Below are 22,781 nucleotides of genomic sequence, written 5' to 3' on the forward strand. Positions count from 1 at the left end.
ATAGTAGGGAGTGTGTGTCCAACTGTGTTAGTACTGTGACAGAGTAGTGACCAATGCCCCGGCGCATGCTAGGATAGACTCTAACTGCCTGACACCATTCAAGTGGAAGGAGGAAATTGACTGAACGAGAGGACATGATGGATGTTAGAGCTGAAGATTGGGCAGGGAGGAATGATGGTTGGTGTGAGTGATTATTAGTGGTAAGACAAATAATCCATACAGTACTGTATTGTGATACAGTCACTGGTTAAACATTATTGATGCTATGGCAAGAAGAGTATTGTGATACTCGAGATAAGGTTTGGTGAGATCATATTTTTTCAATCTTCTGTTTTTGCATTTTCCCTTTTTTTGTTGCATTTTGCCTTCACTTGATTGTAACAGTGGAGAAACAGCAAACTGCACAGACTGAGAGGGTTATGACAGGCAACAAAGGTCTGGCCCCCACTTCTGATAATATTTATATTACGTAAGTAATTAGATTTAAAGCAGTATTGATTGATTTTTTTTGGGAGAACAGCAGAACAACATGCAAACACAATATTGACATATCATTTATTACCGTATAAACATGTTATGGTATTTTTTCCTCATATACTTCTTTAGTATGGATTGATAACTATCATCATGTCCTAAGCCCCATTGAGACTGGATGTCTGTCTGGAGGGGAGGTGGGGTGATTTTATCATTACCTGCTGGTCAGTGATTTTAATCCATTCCCTCTCTGTATGTGGCTCACAGACAACTATCACTGAATTACTTTGGTACTGAAGAAAGCTTCTGAAGCCTCTTATTTCTATGGTTTCTAAAGAGGATTTATGGAGGTCTATTGGCGATCGACATCAGAGATAATGATATCCTCAGGAAGTGCAAGTCACCCTGAATATCAATATGTGTTTCATGTCTGTGTGTTCAGATCTGATTGAGTTATTACGCTGAGAAAGAGGATGATTTTACCTCTTCTTCTCCTCACTCATTATCTTTGCCTCACCTTCAACTCTCCGGCGCCCCCCTGGGGAGGCTTCTGGCTTTGTCCTGCTGAATGTCCATGTCTATTATAGACTAGATCCTGTAGACCTGTTACGTATTTTGTTGAGTTGTGTACTTATGTTATCCCAAATGTTTCCAACAATTTTCAAACCCAGGGAAATCCATAAGTTTAATCATCGTAACAGTCTGTTTCATTTGGTCGCCGGTCAATGGCATCGAACCCCCTCTACCAAAGAGTATACAAGCACAAGATGCATGTGTCAGGGACATGGTTGATCGGGGATCATAAATGGACTTTTATTCGGTTTTAAGCCACGTTTTTATGATAAACGTTTTAGATCTTGTTTGATTGATTGATTGATTGATTGAGAGACCCCTAGTGGCAGAAATTAGATATTATAGTGCGTTAAATAGATAGTGCATTTAAAGCTATAATATGTAACTATTACGCATTAAAATGTCCAGAAACAACTAGACCCATGTTATATATTTTGTTAAGTTGTGTACTTATATTATCACAAATGTTTCCAACAATTTTTTAACCTATTGCATGCTCTTTGACTTATCGGTAATTTAAAATGGAGAAGGACACTAGTGAGCAAAGCCATGCTGATTGGATAATCATGACACTGAAACATCTGAGAAGCAGTGTGTGGAAGTGTTTTGGGGTTGATGGCAAAAATGGCAAAACTTTGCCAACTTTGTAAAAAGCAGCTGCCTTACTCCACAACATCAACAAATCTGAAGATTCAGCAGCTAGTGTACCAAATAAGTGAGGCCGTGAAGGCAACAAACGTGCGGAGCAACTCTACAAGCTTGTCTGACCACAAAATACTGTTTGATTGATTTTTTTTTTTTTTAAATGTGAACAATTCATTATATTAATTGCTATTGTCATATTTTATTGATAAAATAATAATAATAAATGAGCTAAGGGTGATCAAAATTAATCTGAACAAGTTTCAACACCCATGCAAATATTAGCATTTGAGTCTGAGATAACTAAGTTACTAAGTCAAAAAAATGACTTAATACACTTTTTTACACATTAAACATTAAATACTGATGAGAAACTTCTCAAGGAGAGACTAGGATGATAGATGCAAGTCATGTAACCGCCGACAGATTTTCCTGATCTGTCTTAACTGAGAAGTGGCTGTCTGCTTACAGAGAAAGGTGTGTGTGTGTGTGTTAACATTGCATCGCACTGAAAAAGTAGCAACCTGTCAGATCTCACAGCAAGTTATAAACTCTGAACTATGTACGTTCATAGGTAGCTAACACTATGCAAAAATATCCTGGTTAGAGATGTCAACAGATAACCACCAAGTATATTTTTGACCAATTATGCATGACGGTCTATAGGTTAATTCACATACACACTCCGCTAACGGCTAAACAAACACTGGTGTAAAACCGCCTCCTACACGGAGTGTTGCATTGTGGTTGGTTTGTTGCTAGGCTAGTGAGTGTCTTAAAGTCTGTTTACAGTCAGTGTGTTAGAGTCAGTCAGCACTAAAAGTGTTTTGTTAGTCCAATTTAATTTGCGGTAGTTTCTAAAGGCTTGAGTTATGTGTTTTTCTGCCACAGAGGAAATAAATTTATGACGAGTGAAAATGAGTCCAAAGTGTTTTCTGATGTCACAGGCGGTTGCTAACTGCTGGAAAAAACCACTTTCAAGAGCCTGGTAGGAGAGCTTTACTGGTAAACTTAAAAACACAACGTGTATTAATATTTACACTGTACAGTGTTTAGCCGCTTGTGCTTATCACGTAACGTTAATCGTTAGCTAATCGTTAGCTAACATTAGCTAACGGGTTAACTGTTAATGTTTACGATAACGTCAGTTACACATACATTTGCGGGACTGGGAGAAATCTAGAGCTACTGTTCATGTCCAGCGTGATGACGGAGACACTGGGAAATGTTGAGTCTGTTTATTTTCTGTGTTGCATGTAGTTTTAAATGGGGAAATCTGCAACTTTCTTTTAAGGGCACAATGGCCAGTTCAAGATGTGCCAAATTGGCCGTGTGGGTAGTTAATTTTAGAAGGGGCATTACGGCCACACTCTGGGGCATTCACAGTACTGGCTGTATATATATATATATATATATACATACATATATGTGTGTGTGTGTGTGTGTATGTGTATATATATATATATATATATATATACATTCACACACACACACACACACACACACACACACACACACACACATGAATATACAGTACAGACCAAAAGTTTGGACACACCTTCTCATTCAATGAGTTTCCTTTCTTTTCATGACTATTGACATTGTAGATTCACACTGAAGGCATCAAAACTATGAATTAACACATGTGGAAATATGTACTTAACAAAAAAGTGTAAAACAACTGAAAATACGCCTTATATTCTAGTTTCTTCAAAGTAGCCACCTTTTGCTCTGATTACTGCTTTGCACACACTCTGCATTCTCTTGATGAGCTTCAAGAGGTAGTCACCTGAAATGGTTTTCACTTCACAGGTGTGCCCTGTCAGGTTTAATAAGTGGGATTTCTTGCCTTATAAATGGGGTTGGGACCATCAGTTGTGTTGTGCAGAAGTCAGGTGGATACACAGCTGATAGTCCTACTGAATAGACTGTTAGAATTTGTATTATGGCAAGAAAAAAGCAGCTAAGTAAAGAAAAAAGAGTGGCCATCATTACTTTAAGAACTGAAGGTCAGTCAGTCTGAAAAATTGGGAAAACTTTGAAAGTGTCCCCACGTGCAGTTGCAAAAACCATCAAGCGCTACAAAGAAACTGGCTCACATGAGGACCGCCCCAGGAAAGGAAGACCAAGAGTCACCTCTGCTGCGGAGGATAAGTTCATCCGAGTCACCAGCCTCAGACATCGCAGGTTAACAGCAGCTCAGATTAGAGACCAGGTCAATGCCACACAGAGTTCTAGCAGCAGACACATCTCTAGAACAACTGTTAAGAGGAGACTGTGTGAATCAAGCCTTCATGGTAGAATAGCTGCTAGGAAACCACTGCTAAGGACAGGCAACAAGCAGAAGAGACTTGTTTGGGCTAAAGAACACAAGGAATGGACATTAAACCAGTGGAAATCTGTGCTTTGGTCTGATGAGTCCAAATTTGAGATCTTTGGTTCCAACCACCGTGTCTTTGTGCGACGCAGAAAAGGTGAACGGATGGACTCTACATGCCTGGTTCCCACCGTGAAGCATGGAGGAGGAGGTGTGATGGTGTGGGGGTGCTTTGCTGGTGACACTGTTGGGGATTTATTCCAAATTGAAGGCATACTGATCCAGCATGGCTACCACAGCATCTTGCAGCGGCATGCTATTCCATCCGGTTTGCGTTTAGTTGGACCATCATTTATTTTTCAACAGGACAATGACCCCAAACACACCTCCAGGCTGTGTAAGGGCTATTTGACCAAGAAGGAGAGTGATGGGGTGCTGCGCCAGATGACCTGGCCTCCACAGTCACCGGACTTGAACCCAATCGAGATGGTTTGGGGTGAGCTGGACCGCAGAGTGAAGGCAAAAGGGCCAACAAGTGCTAAGCATCTCTGGGAACTCCTTCAAGACTGTTGGAAGACCATTTCAGGTGACTACCTCTTGAAGCTCATCAAGAGAATGCCAAGAGTGTGCAAAGCAGTAATCAAAGCAAAAGGTGGCTACTTTGAAGAAACTAGAATATAAGACATATTTTCAGTTGTTTCACACTTTTTTGTTAAGTATATAATTCCACATGTGTTAATTCATAGTTTTGATGCCTTCAGTGTGAATCTACAATTTTCTTAGTCATGAAAATAAAGAAAACTCTTTGAATGAGAAGGTGTGTCCAAACTTTTGGTCTGTACTGTATATATATTGGGGGGGGGGGGGGCAAATTAAAGGAAAAACTGGTCCAGGCCTGAATGCTTGACCCCTACAGTGAGGGGATCTGGTGGCTCTGTTATGCTGTGGGGGGCATTTTGCTGGCATGGATTGAGTCCACTTGTCTTCTTAGAGGGAAGAGTCACTGCAAATCAATACAAAGTTGGTCTGAGTCATCACCTTTATCCTATGATGAAACATTCCTATCCTGATGGGAGTGGTCTCTTCCAGGATGACAAGGTCACAGGGCACGAGGGGTCACTGAATGGTTTGATGAGTATGAAAATTATGTGAATAATATGCTACGACCTTCACAATCACCAGATCTCAACCTAACTGAACACCTATAGGAGATTTTGGACTGATGTGTTAGACAGCGCTCTCCAAAAAACATCATCAAAACACCAGATGAGGGAATATCTTTTTGAAGAATGGTGTTCCTCAGCCTTGGCATTAATTCTACAAGTCTCTGGAACTCTTCTGGAGGGATGAACACCATTTTACCATACATAAAAATATATATAAATATATATACTCTACTGAACGGTAAGACGCTCTGTCTGACAACTGACAGATGGACATTGCCGGTCATATATATTTTTAACAGTCACAGCAAATTGTGTCTGAGATGCATTATAAATAGGTTGAGCTCAAATTAATTCAAACAATCTACTTTTTAGTTTGAATTCATTTAAACTTGACTTTTTGTAAAAGGTGACAGCCCTACAAGTGACACCTTCACATTACACATTGTCATTGTTAATATAAATACAGTATATGAATTGGTGTAGCTTTAACAAATTGTAATTTGAATAAATTTGACAGTCATTACTATTATATATTCAGAAAATGTAAATACTTAAAGTGTCATGTCTAAAATTTAATTATCCCCAGGATCAGGTTTTAGTAGAAATAGGAGAGATGAATGTAACCCTTTGTGCCAGACTACAGTAGACAACAGATATGCTAGTAAAACAAAAGCTAACCTGGAATTGAAGCAGGACTTCAGGACTGTGTTACATCAGCTGTTCGTGAATTCATCACTATGTTTGTGCGTAAATCCTCCCGAAGTAATTAGTAATTACTAACTAGGGCTGGGCGATATGACCAAAATCTCATACCCCGATAAAGGTCATTTCATAACCCAATAACAATACCTATCCTGATATAGCACATTTTAATTCAATGGATAAATAGTTGGTCTGTGCCCCAACCCACCAACCCCCTATCCCTCCAACCCCCTAACCCCCGCGACTATAAATGACAGCAAAACGCAAAACACTGGACGAGTGTTTTAGAGTCTCTGTGTTATAAGCTGCTTCTGTGGACAGAGACACCGAATGCAGGTCAAGTGAGAGGTGGGGAGGCGGCAGAGAGGCGGAGAGGGTGGATGGACTGTTGTGCTCACATGATACCAAATTCATTTCCGCTCATGATAATGTGTGAGAGGAACAGAAATGACTCTACAGCTGACACATCGCTCTGGATTCCACCATATTTCTCTTTTGGTTGTTGCCCTGGAAATGTGCATCTGTGAATATAGGGGCTGGAGCTTCTGAAGGAGCACAAAGGGAGGGGTGCATTTGTTTGGGTGTTGTTCTCCAGAATGACTGACTCTACCTTTAACATTAGACAACATTCAACCTGCAGTTAGTAGTTGTAAATATTTAGTAACAACTCATCTCTATGTAACTTTTCAATTCAGTTCAGTTCAATTCAGTTTTATTTATATATCTATTCAGTTTTATTTATATAGGGCCAAATCATAACAGAAGTTATCTGACATAGAGCAGCTCTAGACCTTGATCTTTATTTTACAGAGACCCAACATTCCCCCATGAGCAGCACGGAAAAACCTCCCCTAAACTAATGACTAGTTTGTAGAGGTGGATCACAAAACTCACGGTTCGGATTGTATCATGGATTTGAGTCACGGATCACGGATCAGCAAAAAACAAAAAAAGGGGGGGGGGGACAAAACTTTGTATTCCATATATTCTGTAAAACATTTACAGCAGGGAACTTTTGCCCATGGTCTTAAATGAAAACAACATTCAAGATGTCCAATCGATAAATAAAATCTTAAATATATAAAATATTTAAAGCTCAATTGTTAAATTAAAGTGCAATATGAAGCATGATACCTTCTTCCTTTAAACATTAGGGGTGCACGATTCAGGAAATCTCACGATTCGATTTGATTTCTTGGGGTCACGATTCGATTCGCAATCGATTCGCGATTCAAAACGATTTGCTATTCAAAATCAGTTCTCAATTCAATACATTCATAGATTTGATTCTAGATTGATGTTTTGAGTTACTCTTTCCATTTGACAGCAGTACACACTTTTATAGGTCTCAAATAAAAAAGATGAATCAAATGAATCAAATGTAAACATTTGCTACTCAATGTCAACCTGAGTAAGATTTATGTTCCTTTAGTCCACTTAGTCAACAGGAAACCAAAGCAGCCTGAGACAAAGGGTCAAATGAATACTTAATACAAAAATAAAATGATCGCAAAGATAAACTGCTAAGTGTAAAACCTCAAATAACTTTGAGGTTTGAGGTTCCTCCTTCAATTTTAAAAAATCAAACAAACAATAGCTGCCTGCTACATTTAGCTGCAAAGTGCAAACAAGAACATTGATCACTATTAGCGAGTGATTATTATGGGCTAACCAATTTTGTTTCTTTTTCTTAATTTCTCATGCAGATTACCATCTAATTGATATTTGTATATTTATTACATGAAATTACATGAATATAAAATAATTGGTATTTTATACCGAACAGCTGTTTAAACGTTTGTTTCGCTGCTGCATCTTGTTGGCTCGTTTTTGGCAGTTTGTCATAAGCTTCAAGGAGACTACGGTTTTCATTGAGAGAAAATTAATTTCTCATTGTCGTCCTCAGATAACCAGCTGGCAGCAGACCTGCTGTGCGTTGTGCGTTTAGGCTGTGGGGGTGGAGGGCTGCAGGGGCCGCAGCGAGAAAGTTGAACCAGAATCAACTTTTAGAGAAACGCAACCTGTAACGCTGTACAACCCTGCCATATGACAAAAATATTACTAGGAAGAGGGGAGGACATTTCTCTTTGTTTGATAACGTTAAAAGTAAAGTTAGGCTTTGCTGACGGTGACTCATTATAAAAAGACGCGAGAGAGAAGCAGTGGTCGAGCGAGCTAGAGAGTGAATGAGGAAAGGGAGTGCTGGTAACGTTAGTGAGGAGGCTGCTGAATCAGATCAATAAAACGTTATTTTCTGACTATTTCACAGCGGTTACAAATAAATAAGCCCACAATGGCACAAACCTGCAGAAGTGCGTTTCAGCGCCTGATAACGGCATTAAGCTACTTCTTCCCTTTGAGATAAGAAAATCAAAAATATATCCAAATGATCGCCTTCATAGCCGATGGACCAGGTTGTATTTGTTTTTCTGTCAGGTACTCCATTGCTCGCAACCTCTCCATGACACACACTTCACTTCCTTCTTGCTCCCGGATTTGGGTCCGGGGCGGCGTCATTGCGTCATCTATGGGATTTAGCAGCTAATTCATGTCAGGAAAAAATGGAAAACAGCGTTGTGGCAAGACTGAAAAATGTGAATCGATTCTTGGAATTTCTGAATCGATTCTGAATGGGCAGAGATAGAATCGCGATTTATGTGAATCGATTTTTTTGTGCACCCCTATTAAACATCGTAGTAAATGAAATAACAGCCTGTGTCCACATCACAAACTTCATAACTTACAAACATGAACACACGTCTCTGCAGTTTAGTTTGTTGAATGAGCCACAAAACTAACATTCACTGGTGAAAAGTACACCGCTAACGTCAGTTAGTAGCTACGTAGCAAATAGATGCTGGTTTGGACGTTGCTCTTCAAAATCCTTGTTAGCGACACACTGTCTGTCCATGACTTGTACTTACAGCAGTTTGTTTACTATATTTTAAATGAGAGATTAAATTTTGCAATTAATCCGCGGTTCACATGCGTGCCGAACCATGGGGGGTGATCCGTATGGAACACGGATCAACTATGATCCGTTGCACCCCTACTAGTTTGTGTGGTGCAACCAGTTCTAATTTAGTGCTGCGTAAATCTGCACATACTTGCATTATAACAAGGCTAAATTTGAACTTAGGAATAGCTGTTGCAACCAGCTCTTGGTCTCCATAGCATTTCTGTCAGCCTGCCTGCTGTACTGTGTGGATGATTATTATTGCATTCACTGCTCAGCCACCCAGAGCTGTTGACTGCAGTGAGTGTATAAATCACAGTTCAACACTCACATTTTACTGGTGTGAAAAGCAGAGGGGAGACTTGAAAAATGCTGCAGGGAGAATCAGACGCCTCACCCCTATTTTGCATTTTGAATGTTTTATGACCTCATGTTTTATTAACTCAGAGAAATGCAACCACGGGTAATATCAGGACATCTTATAAACCAAAACTTTGTATGATAGGTTCATTTAGTGTGATATAAAGGCATCTGTTTGTTGATTAATACATTTTTAACGTACATGATGTGAGGGACTCTAAAAAACACACACAGTGGGATGGGGATGTTGGTGTGGATGGGGTTGGTAGTCCTCCCAAGTTTTTCTTGGTTACAAGAGTATAAAATCCCTTGTTGCCTAAATACTGTTAGACAACAAACCTTGCCATGTATGTGCTACATCACTAAGTATGTGCTCAGATTCATTAGCAGGACAAAGAAAAAGGGAAAGCTGTGTATTAATCAGATCATTTGACAGGAGTAGAGCACAGTCTTGAACCAGCGATATACTGGTTCATCATATAAAAGGCCTCTGCACTCTAGTGCCATTCCTGTCATTTACTTACTAGAGCACTAACATTTCAATCAGTGACCTTTCTCAAAGCATCTTATCTACTCTGCAGTGTGGCAGCTATTACTAATTGCATTTTCTCTGAGTCAATGACAATGAGCACAGACATCACAAGACTGTTTCCTCGCTGATATCCTCTTTAACATCTACACCATTTCCTTCAAAGCATTGGTCAGTTGGCCTTTCTCGTCTCCAGTGCTGCAGCAGCCTCCTACAGCTCTGCTGCTAATTCATGATGAGAGGCAGAGCAAATGGAGCAGAGACAGCATCGGCACTGCATATCAGCAACCTCCACATAAAATGGAAATGATGCAGATGAAATAAGGCTTTGTAAGTCAGAACCTAATAATAGACTCTCTCTACCTTCCTTCTTGGGGATTGCACACCCACACCACTTTAGGGGTGGTACACACTACTTTCTGACACTGACACTGAAACAGAGTCACAAAGTAGCACAAAGAAATAATCCAGATCTTTTTTTTTTTTTTTTTGGTGAGACAATATTTCATATTGTGATATACTCTATGCGGTGTCCTGTGATATGTTATCAGTACCATGGTACTAGTTTCATTATATAGTGTTTTGATGCAAAGACAGATGTTGTTTCTGCAGTTTGACATCTTAAAGCTGCAACAGATTTATCAGACCACTTGGTGGCAGCAGAACAAGCTGTAAACATAACATTGACATATTATGATCTTATAACGTTGTTATATTCATTTTCACATAGTGTGATGTTCTAGGCTCAGGGATAAAATCATTCAGAAACAGTTTGACAGGGTGTTTTCACACTTGGTCCCTTTCAGCCCTCCAAACAAACCGAGCGATTAGTCAGCATTTTTGGTCCATATGAAACGAACCATACTCAGACTTCCTCGGGAGTTGGTCTGAGCACGGTTTGCTTCAAGTCAGTGTTGTGGTTTGCTTAACCTGTGCATTGTGAACACAAAGTTCGCAAGCTTCACTTCGCCCTTTGCCGTTGTATTTTAACACTCTTTTTGTAGACAGATCACATGCTATTGCACTGGGACGCAAGAAAAAACCAATAGATGGAACCATGGCCACTGGTAACGCCAGTAAGACTAGTGGATGAGAGGTAGTTTGGTCTGAGGAAGAAACTACTGCACTTCCTCAGATATGGAACGAAGAACACATCAAACGACAACTGTCTACAATGCACAGAAAGGCTAAGGTATTCCTCCAATTTTCAATTCATATGAAAGCGAGGGCCTTCATTAGGACTGCACTGCAGTGCAGCATTAAAGTAAAAGAACTATGTCAAAAGTACTTTAGCACACGCAATAAAATGAGAAAAAGTAGAGAAACCTCTGACATAAAAGACACATGCCCCTTTTATGACGAACTGGACAGTATTCTGTATGAAGGTGCCTTTGCCAACCTTAAAAATGTCATTGAAGGGGCAAGCGTGAGTGCATGCAGAGTGATGAAGGTATGGTAATGCTAGTTATCGCACTCTCTCTCTCTCTCTCTGTCTCTCTCCCCCCCTCGACCCAATTGTAATTAAACTACTTTTATTGGCATGAAGTACAATTCATTATGTCAAAGATTTTGTGATTGTCAAGGATGATGGTAAAAGTAATAAATGAATAGCAAATAAATAATAACAGTAGGCTAATAAAAATACAGTTTTCTCAACCCCCCCTGTTTTTCCCTCTTTCTCTCTCTCTCTGTCTCACACACACACGGTCGTATTTGTTAATGATAATGCAGAAGTAGGCCCACTGTATTGTGTTACAGTATCATTTAACTTTCTACTGCAGAGAAATGGAGTGCAGTGTTGGTGAAGATGGAGAAGGGGCAGCAAGCATTTCAAACACTTCAGATCCTCCACGTGAAGTGAGGAGCAAACTACCTGCTAAAACCAAAGCCAACACCGGTTGTCCTAAAGCTAGCACTCTCAAGAAGAGCAGTCTGAAGGAGTTCACCACCGTAATATCATCAGTGATAGAACAACAAGGGCGAGACCATGAGCTGTTCATTCTTAAGGAAGACAAACGTTGATGCAGAGAGATGGAATTAGACCGAGAGCCCTATAAACTCCAAATTGAAATGGAAGAAAGAAGCCGACAAGTGCAGGTGGAGAGTGATCAGGCCATTATCATCCAAGTGATGTTCACTGTTGCTTCTGTTCACAGTGCACCAGCCTTGCATGCACATCCCTACCCTAACCTAATGGTCTCTCACAGCTATCTACCAGAAGAACCCTCATTTTACAGTATTACCCCCAGACCACAGCCAAACACTATGGCTTCACGCTATGATCTAGATGCCTCTGTGCTCAGTGCTAATGAACAGCCACTCTCATCTACATTAGCTGCATAAGTTCAACTACATTTTCAAATACATTTCAGCCATAGCCATACGTTCAAGGTTTCCATGTTCCATTGTTGTTAGTGGAAGAAGCATTTTCTTTTGGCTACCTTATGACTAATGAGCATTAATACTTATTAGCCTATTAGCCTTTTTTTGTTCTTTTATGAACAATGCACTGATGATGCAACCTGATGACTGATGAGTGGAAATTATGATCAGCCAGTTAGCCCTTTTGTCTTTTTTTGTAAACACTGATGACTCACAAGTTTCCTTTTATAAACGAGGCACTTTTTTTATTTTTGGCTCTTTGCTCACAACAATTTTAGTGTATCACCTGGCTTCTACATCTTATGGCTATGTGCCTACTCGCTGTTTACTGATAAAGTTGAAGTAAGGCAAATCTGTGTTGGTAACAACTCAAAAGACCTACGATGGTTTACATTTTACATTGCAATGTAGCAATAAAGTATGTTACAACAAGGTTTTGAAAGAGGTGTTTCTTTTATCCAATACAGTAGTAGACAAAACAAGTGCACAGAACTGCATAGCCTGAACTATCTAGGAAGGTCGTAATCCTTGTGTTTAAACATTTCATAACAAAATAACACAAACAAAATTCAAATGTCTGCATTAATTTTGTTCTGTATTTTAGACCTACTGAGAAAAGGCAGAGCAGCTTGGGCCGGTATCATTTCAGAGTTGAGCAAAATACTGAGTCAATGCCCTGCAAGTGTCATGTCCAGTGGCATGGTCAGGGATAGGTCCTTCCTCTTCCATGTCCACCTCTCAGCCACATTTTCCAGAAGATGTGCCTCCATCTCTTCCCCCCTGCTTTTACATATGTTGTGTAATATGCAACAAGCTGTCACCACCTGATTAATAATCTTGACATTGTGATCATTTATTTTGAGTAAGCAACAACAGCAAGCTTTAAGTCTGCCAAAATCCCCTTCAACACACATTCTTGCAAGACTCAGTTTGTAATTAAACTGTTGCTGGTCTTGTGTTATGCCCTGTCCATCAGGATATGGTTTCTGGACCCATGGCACCAGTGGATATGCTGCATCAGCTATTATTGATAAGGGAACACTAACCCCCTGGAATTCCTCAGTCCATCCTTTCTGGAAAAGTATAGAGTTTGCAAACACTCTTGCATCATGTACTTTTAGTAGTTTATCTACTACAGCCTGCAGTATTACTGAATAATGGCCCTTACAATTGTAATAATCTGCTTTGTTGACTTGTGGAGCTATGTTGGGCATGTGTGTGCCATCAATAGCACAAGTACACTGGGGAAAACCCCATTTATACCTAAATCCATTAACAATATCCCTTAAATCAGTCCCTCTTAGGGTTTTGATGAATGTGACTTCAGTACACGTGCAATGGTGGAGACTGTATCTTGGGTTATCATGCAGGCAGTGGAGAGGCCTATACCGAAGAGGTGTGAGATAGAACGGTATTCTGTGTTAGTGGAGAGCCTCCATAATGTAACAGCAACACAGTGGTCCACTGTCAAAGGTATCCTGTATTGAGTCTATGCCGCTAAAGTCTCAAGTGCTGGCAGGAGTAGAGGATGAGTCCCTGCCCTTTCTGAAATTCCAGGCACATGTGATCTCCCACCAAAGTGAGACCTTGGTTTTGTCCAGCATGATCTGTTAACATAAATAGAGTGAGCATCTGAGTCAAACTTAATTGTCAAGTTAACATGCCTGTATGACACAAAGAACGCCACCAAAAAGAGCTAATGTTTGAAGCATAGTTTTTATACTTCTGTTAATGACCATTGGGATGTCGATAGTGGTGGTATGAGAATTAGCTAGGTGTGCAAAAAGAATTGAGTCCTTTTTCTGTTGGTCCACTTTTTAGTCCACTTTAAGGGGACTGAGTTTGGTTTGTTTAAAAAGGGCTAAATGTAAAACACTCATCATTTGTCCACCACAGAGAGCACTGTAAAATGTCCTGCTCACTACATATTTCTGTCCCAATTTGATTTATTTATGGGTTTAAGAGGTTTTTCTCAAAAAAATGTGTTTATGTTAGAAAAGAATATCAACCAATACATCTGTACATCATTTTTTTCAGATATCTATGTTGGTCGGGCTTTAATTGTGGGCGAAACATTATGATTGTATCATATTGTGGGCGACTTGTTGACTCACAGACTTTGTTGTAATATTGATGAATGGACATTAGCTGAGGCAACACTCAAGAGCATATCTGGAGTAACATAGAGACAAGGGTCACTACTACTCTCTTCATTCATTAGCACATGAAGGGCTGTGTGGTCCTTCTCAAACACAGTGTTAGTGTTGTACCCTGTCATGCTGACGTAATGATATCAAGTTGTTGCTTTTTGATGAACTATGTCAGTCTAGTGTAGTGAAGGATCAATGGTGAGTTTAAATCAGGAAGAATCAGGTCAAAAGGGGCCTTTTGAAGTTAATGTTTGCTGTGTGACAAAATCAATTCAACTCAAGGGCCACTTACTATCTTTTTGGGGCTCTCACCCCTCATCACGGTCTTCATCAGCCAGTGGAGCTGGCACTGGTGTCATCATCACCTAATTATAATGTGTTATATATGGAGGGAGATGGTACCCTCTGTCTCTTGTGTTAGATGTGAATGTTTTCCTTGGTCATTGGTGGTGATTCATTTCTTGTAGTATGTGTATACAGTGTGTTTTCGACAACTGGCTGTGAATCCCATGGTGACATTACAGACTTGCTGCCCTGACCGAGTCAGAAGGGTGCAGGATGGGAGGATGCAGAGAGCTGAAAAGACAATGAAGAGGGAAATGGGCAGAGTAGATCAATAAAAACTGTCTCACTCATAGGCATAGTAAATGCACATGACTGGACATCCCAAGAAACACAGTAATGTCACAGTGGCCTGTAAGTCAGTAGACAGTTTCTTTGCCTAGAAAGCTGTGTATGTTGTAGTGTGTATGTTTTCTTCTTTACATACAGTTATACTAGAAAATTATGCCAGGGTTCACTGTAATATTTCTTGATCGTACTATTATTTAGTTCATTTTTGTTGTGACATTATTTTGTGAGGATCCCCTGGAGCCTCCTCAGGGAACGATGGGCACTCTGTCATGGAGTAGTTCAACATTTTGGGAATGTTGAACTGTTTGCTTGATTTATTATTTGCTTTCCCTCTGAAGAGGGAGATGTTCAGATGGATATCATCTCATGTCTGTGTGTTCAGTACAGAGCTGGAGTCAGGACAAAGTTAGCCTGGCTTAGCATAAAGACTAGAAGCAGAATAAAATAGTTAGCCTTCCTCTGTCCAAAGTTCAAAAATACAGCTACCACTGTCTCACCTGTGTGTTCAGCACACACACGGAGGGCTCAGCCCCACCTGTGGTGAACAGCAGAGAGAAGAGCGAGCATAGATAAAAGCAAAACACAGCAGAGATTGTCAGACTGAACTTAAATTAAACAAGTGCACATAAATTTGGTAAATATCATAAATAAAGAAAGTGTCTACTGTGATTTGCTATCATTTTTGGTTGCTGTCTTGCTGCTTCTCTGCTCTCTCTCAGCATGGGCAGGGCTGAGCCCTCCGTGTGTGTAGCGCAGCAGAGGAGAGAGACAGCGGTGGAGAGTTGACGACAACTAAACTCATTATGTTGCTGTAAGTGCAATAAAAGTTTTGCAAGTAAAAAGCCAAGAAGAGTCATTTATCAATGTAATCCGCGCAAAAGATGGACAGACATAAAGAGTATGATTTGCGTCACAACCAAATAAACAATAGAGCATAATATGAAACAATAGACGTTTTTCTATTGTCACGCAATATATATCGTCATATTGCACACAGAAGAACCGGACAGATAAATAAACTGCAGAACCTCAAACCTTTTTTCTATTCTATCTAACAGTTCTTAAAAGGCAGACCTTGATATTTGCATATTCATTGAGAGAGAGAAACACTTTTTTAAAATTATCAGAGGTGCAAAGATTAATTTCCCACTTAAAAGAAACATTTCCTCACATCGAGAAAAGTCATAAATGGTGCCAAAGCAGCTCCAAAGATTGAACGATTTACGATACAAATAATATCGATGTGAAAATCTCTCTTTCACCCTGACTCTCCCATCAACACTTTTATGGTAGATGGTAAAGGGCACACAGTGACAGCCATGGAGGTGGAATTGGGAGAACACCGCTGCCCCCTGGAGAGGTCACCTCCACATCTGCCATCCCACAAAGAGCAATTACCCATCCGTTTCCATGACAACCAGCATTCCTGCCACTGCCTGTGTTCTGACAGTGAGAGAGAGGGGAGAGGAAGTGTAACAATCTGCCAATCAACACCATGCCTAGAAAACAGTAACATCTTTTTATGTTTGCTGCTGAGCTAAGTACATGTCACCACATGATGGTGCTCTGTCAGAGGAGATCAACGTTGAGATGCAACAAATCTCAATGTGAGATGTGAAATGGCATGCCTAAACATCAGTAGAGCTGTATTATAAGCTGCCACAATTCACACCTGTATTATAATAATAATAATAATATGATAATAATCAGAAGTCTTCATATAAATACAACAGGAGAATAATACTTAAGTGGACCACAAATCATAAAACGTAGGACATCGAGTGGCCTTCTATATTAACCTGGTCTCCTCACAATTAGAATTATATGCGACTAATTTGCAGCATCAAGTATTTATTGAAAGAAACATAATGCTGTAGAGATTGTTTTTTATCAGCGTGGGGAAACTGTTAATAAACATATCTGCAAAGTCACTAAATATTGATATGTAACATATCTGCAATTATTTTTCCTTTTTCCTTTCCTTATTGTAGGAAAAAAAGTTTGTTTCCCTACAATAAGGTATTGAAGTAGGGATGGCTGAAAAAATGTATTTCTTCTATGATTCTGAATTGATTCACAAATGCCGGAAATGTGTTTTTGTAATAAAGAAACAAAAAGTTGGAACTCAACTCTGGAGGTGGTGCAGCACCTGGACGGTGTACAGCAAGCACTGTACAAGTTATCTTGTAGTTCAGCTTCAAAAGAGGGAAACCTTAGGGCACATTGGATTTGTTAGTCTAATTATTAGCTTTGTGATACAAAGTTGAGTGTTTAGTGAATACTTGGTACCCCATCACTCAGAGACCGACCATGACCATTAGTGGAGTGGAGCAGCAAACTCCAGCACTAACAAACGAGAGTGGCTGACCAACATACACTGACACTGCAGCACTTCGACTACAAAACATCAACCTGTGAAGAAAATAAGTGGCTTCATCTTCTGTTTCATGTCCTGCAACCCTGCAGCTGTACAGAGTTTTAGATAATGATGGCTTCTCCCCAGTACAGTGCAGCAGAGATGCTGCTCTCTACTGCTGGAGACACATCATTAGTAAAAACACAGTGCATTAGTGGCCTCTTCACTGCAGAACACACACACCAATTTACTGTGCGTTGGTTGGTAAATGACTGTTGGCTTTCATCGTTTTCATACAGGCAGAAGACTGGAAGGTGCTTCCAAATGAATGTTCACTTTCTGAAATATAAAATCTGTGTACTCTCACTTTTCTCTGCTTTTTTGTTTGTCAGACAGACCTTCATCAAGATCAGTTAGTTTACATGCCAGTTAGGTTTCCTGCAGTTCAGTGGACTAAATACTGCCCCCTCTCTATTTATTTAGTGGACAATCGATTCTGAGTTGATTCCCGAAGACACGTAGCTTAAAGCTAGTTTTGTTTTTATGGTTATGTTTTGGCAATTTAAAGCTCTTGGTTAAGGAAAGGGAAAGTTCATGGTCTTGGTTTAATACTGAAATTTCAATATGGACTTGAAGCATAACATGATCTGTTGACTCCTGCAATATTTCATCCAAACCAGTTTCTTTCCTTTACCTTAAAGTCCCCCTCCAATCAAAAATATGTTTTTCATCTTGTTCCTACGATTCGATGTTTGAGCTTCACTGTGCAGAATGATGTATGTGCAGAGTTTGACACTGACACTAACTTTCACACTTGTCTGCTGAAAGTGGAAAATTTCTCTGTGGTCATTGAAAGTCCAATTTTAAGGGTGACATCACAACTACTTTGCTCACATTTTGAAAGTCTGAAAAGTCTGTAATTCTGATTGAATGATTTCAAGATCTGGAAAAGTATGGAAGTTAGGGTGAACACACACATTATGATTGTTGATTGAAATATGAAAAATATGATTTGCCCATAATGACTGCTATTACTACCGTAAGGACTGGTCGGACCTAGTTGGACTGAGTGTGTTCTAGTCTGGGTTACTTATTTTCTGATCCAGTCACTGCCCATCATTCTCATTAACATTGATTTAAACATGTGTGTATATAGCTAGAATCTGGACATTGTCATCACATGTGCAAATTAAAGAAATAATAATAAACCAAAAACAATAAGCAAAAGACAAAGTGCAATGTGTTGTGAGTTCTTTATCCACTTTGCCAGGTAGCACAACAAGACAATGATAACTTGATGTTATTACTCTTTGGAGCCATTTCTAAACACACTAATGTAACCAAACTCTTAATGATAAAGGAACATGTCACCCAGTGCAGTTGTGTGGCTCACTGACATGCTTTTAAGAGTTTTTGGACAACAACAAAGGTCTACAGCACTGAGGAATAAGATGCATCAGGCTTTGAATACACACACAATACTTGTTAATAGATCAGGTCATTGTTGGTTTGACTCCAAACACGAGATTTGCTGATGTATGGAGATTTTTCTCTTACTAATATGAATGTCTCAAAACACAATATATAGTATAAACTGTATAATATATATACAGATTGATCATTACATAAACCTGAAAATGATTGTAGTGTAAAAAAGTAAATGTAAGTAATTCAATTCAATTCAATTTTATTTATATAGCGCCAAATTACAACAAAAGTCATCTCAGGGCATTTTTCACATGGAGCAGGTCTAGACCATAATCTTTAATTTACAGAGAGAGAGACCCAACAATTCCCCCATGAGCAGCACTTGGCGACAGCGGTAAGGAAAACCCCCCCCTTTAACAGGAAGAAACCTCAAGCAGAACCCGGTTTTAGGTGGGCGGCCATCTGCTTTGACCGGTTGGGTTGAGAGAGAGAGAAGAAGGTGGGGGAGTGGGGACACAGAGAATCAAAAAAGTACATAATTGTTAGTGTAAATTAGGCTTCAAACAAATCTCACACTGGCTGCTTGTGTTAGCAGACACTTTCATTTCATCACTATCCAAAGGTCACATCTGAATAATAACAGCTCCTGTGTGAACTTTTTTTTTTTTTTTTCTAGTACGCCATTGCATTTTTGAGTGGTTTAGGATGTTCAAAAACTCATGAAAATTGGCACACATGTAGGAACTGGTGAAAATTGCAAAATTCTGTAGTGACTGGGCATGGGTGTTGCCAATGGGCTCCACAGCACCCCCATACGCAGGGCCATTTTTGAACAAAGTTTCTTTGATGTGTATGAAATTTGGTGGGTTCATTGTTCTTGTCATTCTCGAAATAATACATATTTTTTCAATTCTGGATTTTGTGCATCTATTTTCATTTTACGAACATGTTTGAGGCCTTTAGGATGTGTGAAAACTCATGAAACTTTGTACCTTCCAACCTTCCAAAGGAGAAACTGCACTGAGGAAGCTAAGAGAAGAGTTATTTTGTGAAGATAAGAAGAGAAATGAAGGGGTCCTTGTTGATGGTATTCTCTCTCTCTCTCTCTCTCTCTCTCTCTCTCTCTCTCTCTCTCTCTCTCTCTCTCTCTCTCTCTCTCTCTCTCTCTCTCTATCCCTCTCTCTCACTCTCTCTCTCTGTCCATGAACTGGTGTGATGGTGGTACGACGACGTTTGCAGTGGCCTCTTCTAGTTCTGACTATGCAGTATCTTTGTCAATGTATACGTCTACATTTGTGTCATCGTGTGGAGTGCAAGGGAAATATGTCTATGATCGTCAGTTTGTTTTGGACATTCATAACACAAGAAATACTGGCTGGGAGCTAAATCAGCTGAGTGTTCTTGGTCTGCTATGCCCAGTGGGCCCAAAGAAGACCAAGGCCTTGCCTGGAGCTGCACTGGAGAGGAAACATCGAAAGTAGTGCGACAGGATGTGGAGGCAGGGCAAGCATGGAGGAGTGCAAGCTAGGCTTACTGTTAACCCATACAAACCGGCAGTTCCAACAATCATGCTGCCCAATGTTCTCTGGACAGCAAAATGGATTATACAACTCCTCCATCAGTGTCGGTCACTCGTTGACATGCAAGAGCTGTCTACATCCAACTGAGACATGTACTTTCTTTATCCTTTCTGTTACACTGCTGTGGGCTGGGAGGAACAGCATTTTGTTTTTTTGTGTATGCAAATACACAAGAAAATGACAATAAACTAAATCTAGAATCTTGAATCTTGAACTTTACATGGTGTGGTCTACGCATGATATACAGCAACATGACGTATAATTAGTGGGTGTTCTCTAGCGCCACAGGGTGGACACAGGAAGTTATAGTCATTTCCTACATGCAAAATGTATTTCCATGTCAGTTGCCTTCTAGTAAATGTATTGCTGCATTAATATTTCACTTATGTAGTATTGCCTACATGCAACAAGAATTGAGGCCTAATGACACATAGTTCACCAAATGTATACACATTATCTAATAGGTCATATCCAGCACCATGTACTGCACACCAAAAATAATATTTTACCTATTCAAACAGTTTCAGATAATCCTGAAAATTAAGAGCCATGTATATAGATCTACAGTAGTGATAGCACAGTTGTTGCTCCTTCCAACGTGTGCAAGGTGCGAAGGTCTGTTAATTTACATTGTTTTCTTGTCTCTCTGTTGAAGGTGGGCTGATCTTCCTCCCTGTGTGTGCCGCGAGAAGCCACCAAATACTTTTATATTACTGCTGCTAATAAGACCAATACAAGTTCAGTGCTATCTGATACAAGACGGTGAGTGAGTGCCCAGCAAACTTTCATTTAATGATACGGTCATATGAAAAGGTAGCACTTTACATTACTGCTTGGTAACAACAAGATAATCACAGGATGACATTTTGTAACAACAATATAATATCTGGTTCATGTCATGTTAATTACAGAAATATCAACATGGTGATACGTTAGTAATCATGACAAGAATTATTGATTGAATCTCTGTAATAGGACAATAATGGTGCAAAACAAAAAAGGTAATTAAGGGTGAAAACAATTATGAAATTAGATGAAAGTACAGGATTATCAAATTAAAGTTTTGGTGGGAAACAAAGAAGTGACAAACTAGAAGGCATGTAATGGATCCAATAACAACATTTAACAAGAACTTTGGAACATCATACAGAAATATAAACTTCAGAGAGAAAGAGGAGTGCTGAGCTGCTTTGCATATGATGATATTGGAATTGGTCATTGAGTCCGTATTTTGTGCCTTTGAGTTCCTTTAATTTGCTTTTAATGAGCTGTGTTTGAAATATTCCTGTTTGGCGATGATCGGTTGGGGTGATTTGTTAGTGCAAGAACCAAGACGGTGAACACAGTGGAAAGTGATCTGATTTACGGTGTTGGGTGGGAGTTTGATTTGGGTTTTCATGAAGTCCTTTATCAGTATTTCAGGATTGTCAGATGGGTGTTTGGGGATACTGGAAAAGAGGTTGCCGTGCATGCTTCTGGTTTGAATGATCAATATGGTTTCTTTCATTGGTTTGTTTTCTTTTATCGCCGAGTCCATTTTTTCTCTGAGTGTTTTGACAGAGGTTTGGGGGGAGTTGTTGGGACTGTTCTAATTATTCAATGTATTTGCGGGCGAATTCCAGGCTTGAGCGAAGCTCTTTTATGTCTTCATGAAGTTAAACCAGTAAGTCAAGTTTTTTATTGATGGATTGTGCGACACTGACCTCGATTTCTGTTATCTATAGATCGTCTGTATCTGTGGATGATGTCTTCTCCCTTTTACAAGGCTGTGCCGTATCTTGCTGAGGGGTGCCAGGAGTTTTATCTATTTTGTACTGGTTGTAATGGTGGTTGATGAATGCTTCCAGGTCTGCTAATTCCTCCAGTGCATGAAAAAATGCATTTACGGTTGTGGTTTACAGACTGAGATGTGGGTTACTTTGTTGTTAGTAATAGAAAGAAAAGTATCCAAAAGAAGTCAAATAGTCAAGGATCCGTTTGTTTTTCTCAGTGACCTGACTCACCTCCTTGCGTAACATCTCATGATACTCCTAGAGCATGCAACAGTCTGTTGATAACTGTTGAAATTAAATTCTGATTAAATCTTACATAGTGCATCTCTAAAGCCTGGCGCCACCAGCATTTAAAATAGCTAAGAGCTCTGTGATTTGCTCTTGCAGTGGTGAAGTAAATCTGCACAAATCTTTCAACTTTGGTGAACTCTAATTTGTGCCATCAACCAGTAACAAATTGTCTTGACAGTGCTGATCTTTAAGGGAATGGAGAGCTTGATAGTTGAAAACAGATGAAATGATCATAAACCCATTAGCCATGTTGCACTATGCACTCTGCTCATGTCACCAAGTATCCAGTACCACCTACTTTTCATCTGTGCAAGAACACAGAGAAGAATTTTTCTGTGCCTGTTTCTGACCAGAAACTTAAAAGTGGGTCATCTTATGGATTGTATAGGATAGGTAAAAATAAGCCTTGGGCTTCAGCCCATTCCTTTTTCAGTCACTGATGATGTGAATCTTTATTGTGTGAAATGGAT

At 39.7% G+C, this 22,781-nt stretch overlaps 1 protein-coding gene across 1 annotated transcript in view; it reads left to right on the forward strand.

The window, feature by feature from the left end:
* Positions 1-22,781, forward strand: part of apba1a (amyloid beta (A4) precursor protein-binding, family A, member 1a) — a 91,847-nt gene that overhangs the window by 18,838 nt on the left and 50,228 nt on the right. The window contains exon 2 of the mRNA XM_067600159.1: positions 20,904-21,010. The gene's annotated coding sequence lies outside the window, so the exon portion shown is untranslated. The remainder of the gene's footprint in view (positions 1-20,903; positions 21,011-22,781) is intronic.

This window comes from Thunnus thynnus, chromosome 2, assembly GCF_963924715.1.
Source record: "Thunnus thynnus chromosome 2, fThuThy2.1, whole genome shotgun sequence".
Taxonomy (NCBI): domain Eukaryota; kingdom Metazoa; phylum Chordata; class Actinopteri; order Scombriformes; family Scombridae; genus Thunnus; species Thunnus thynnus.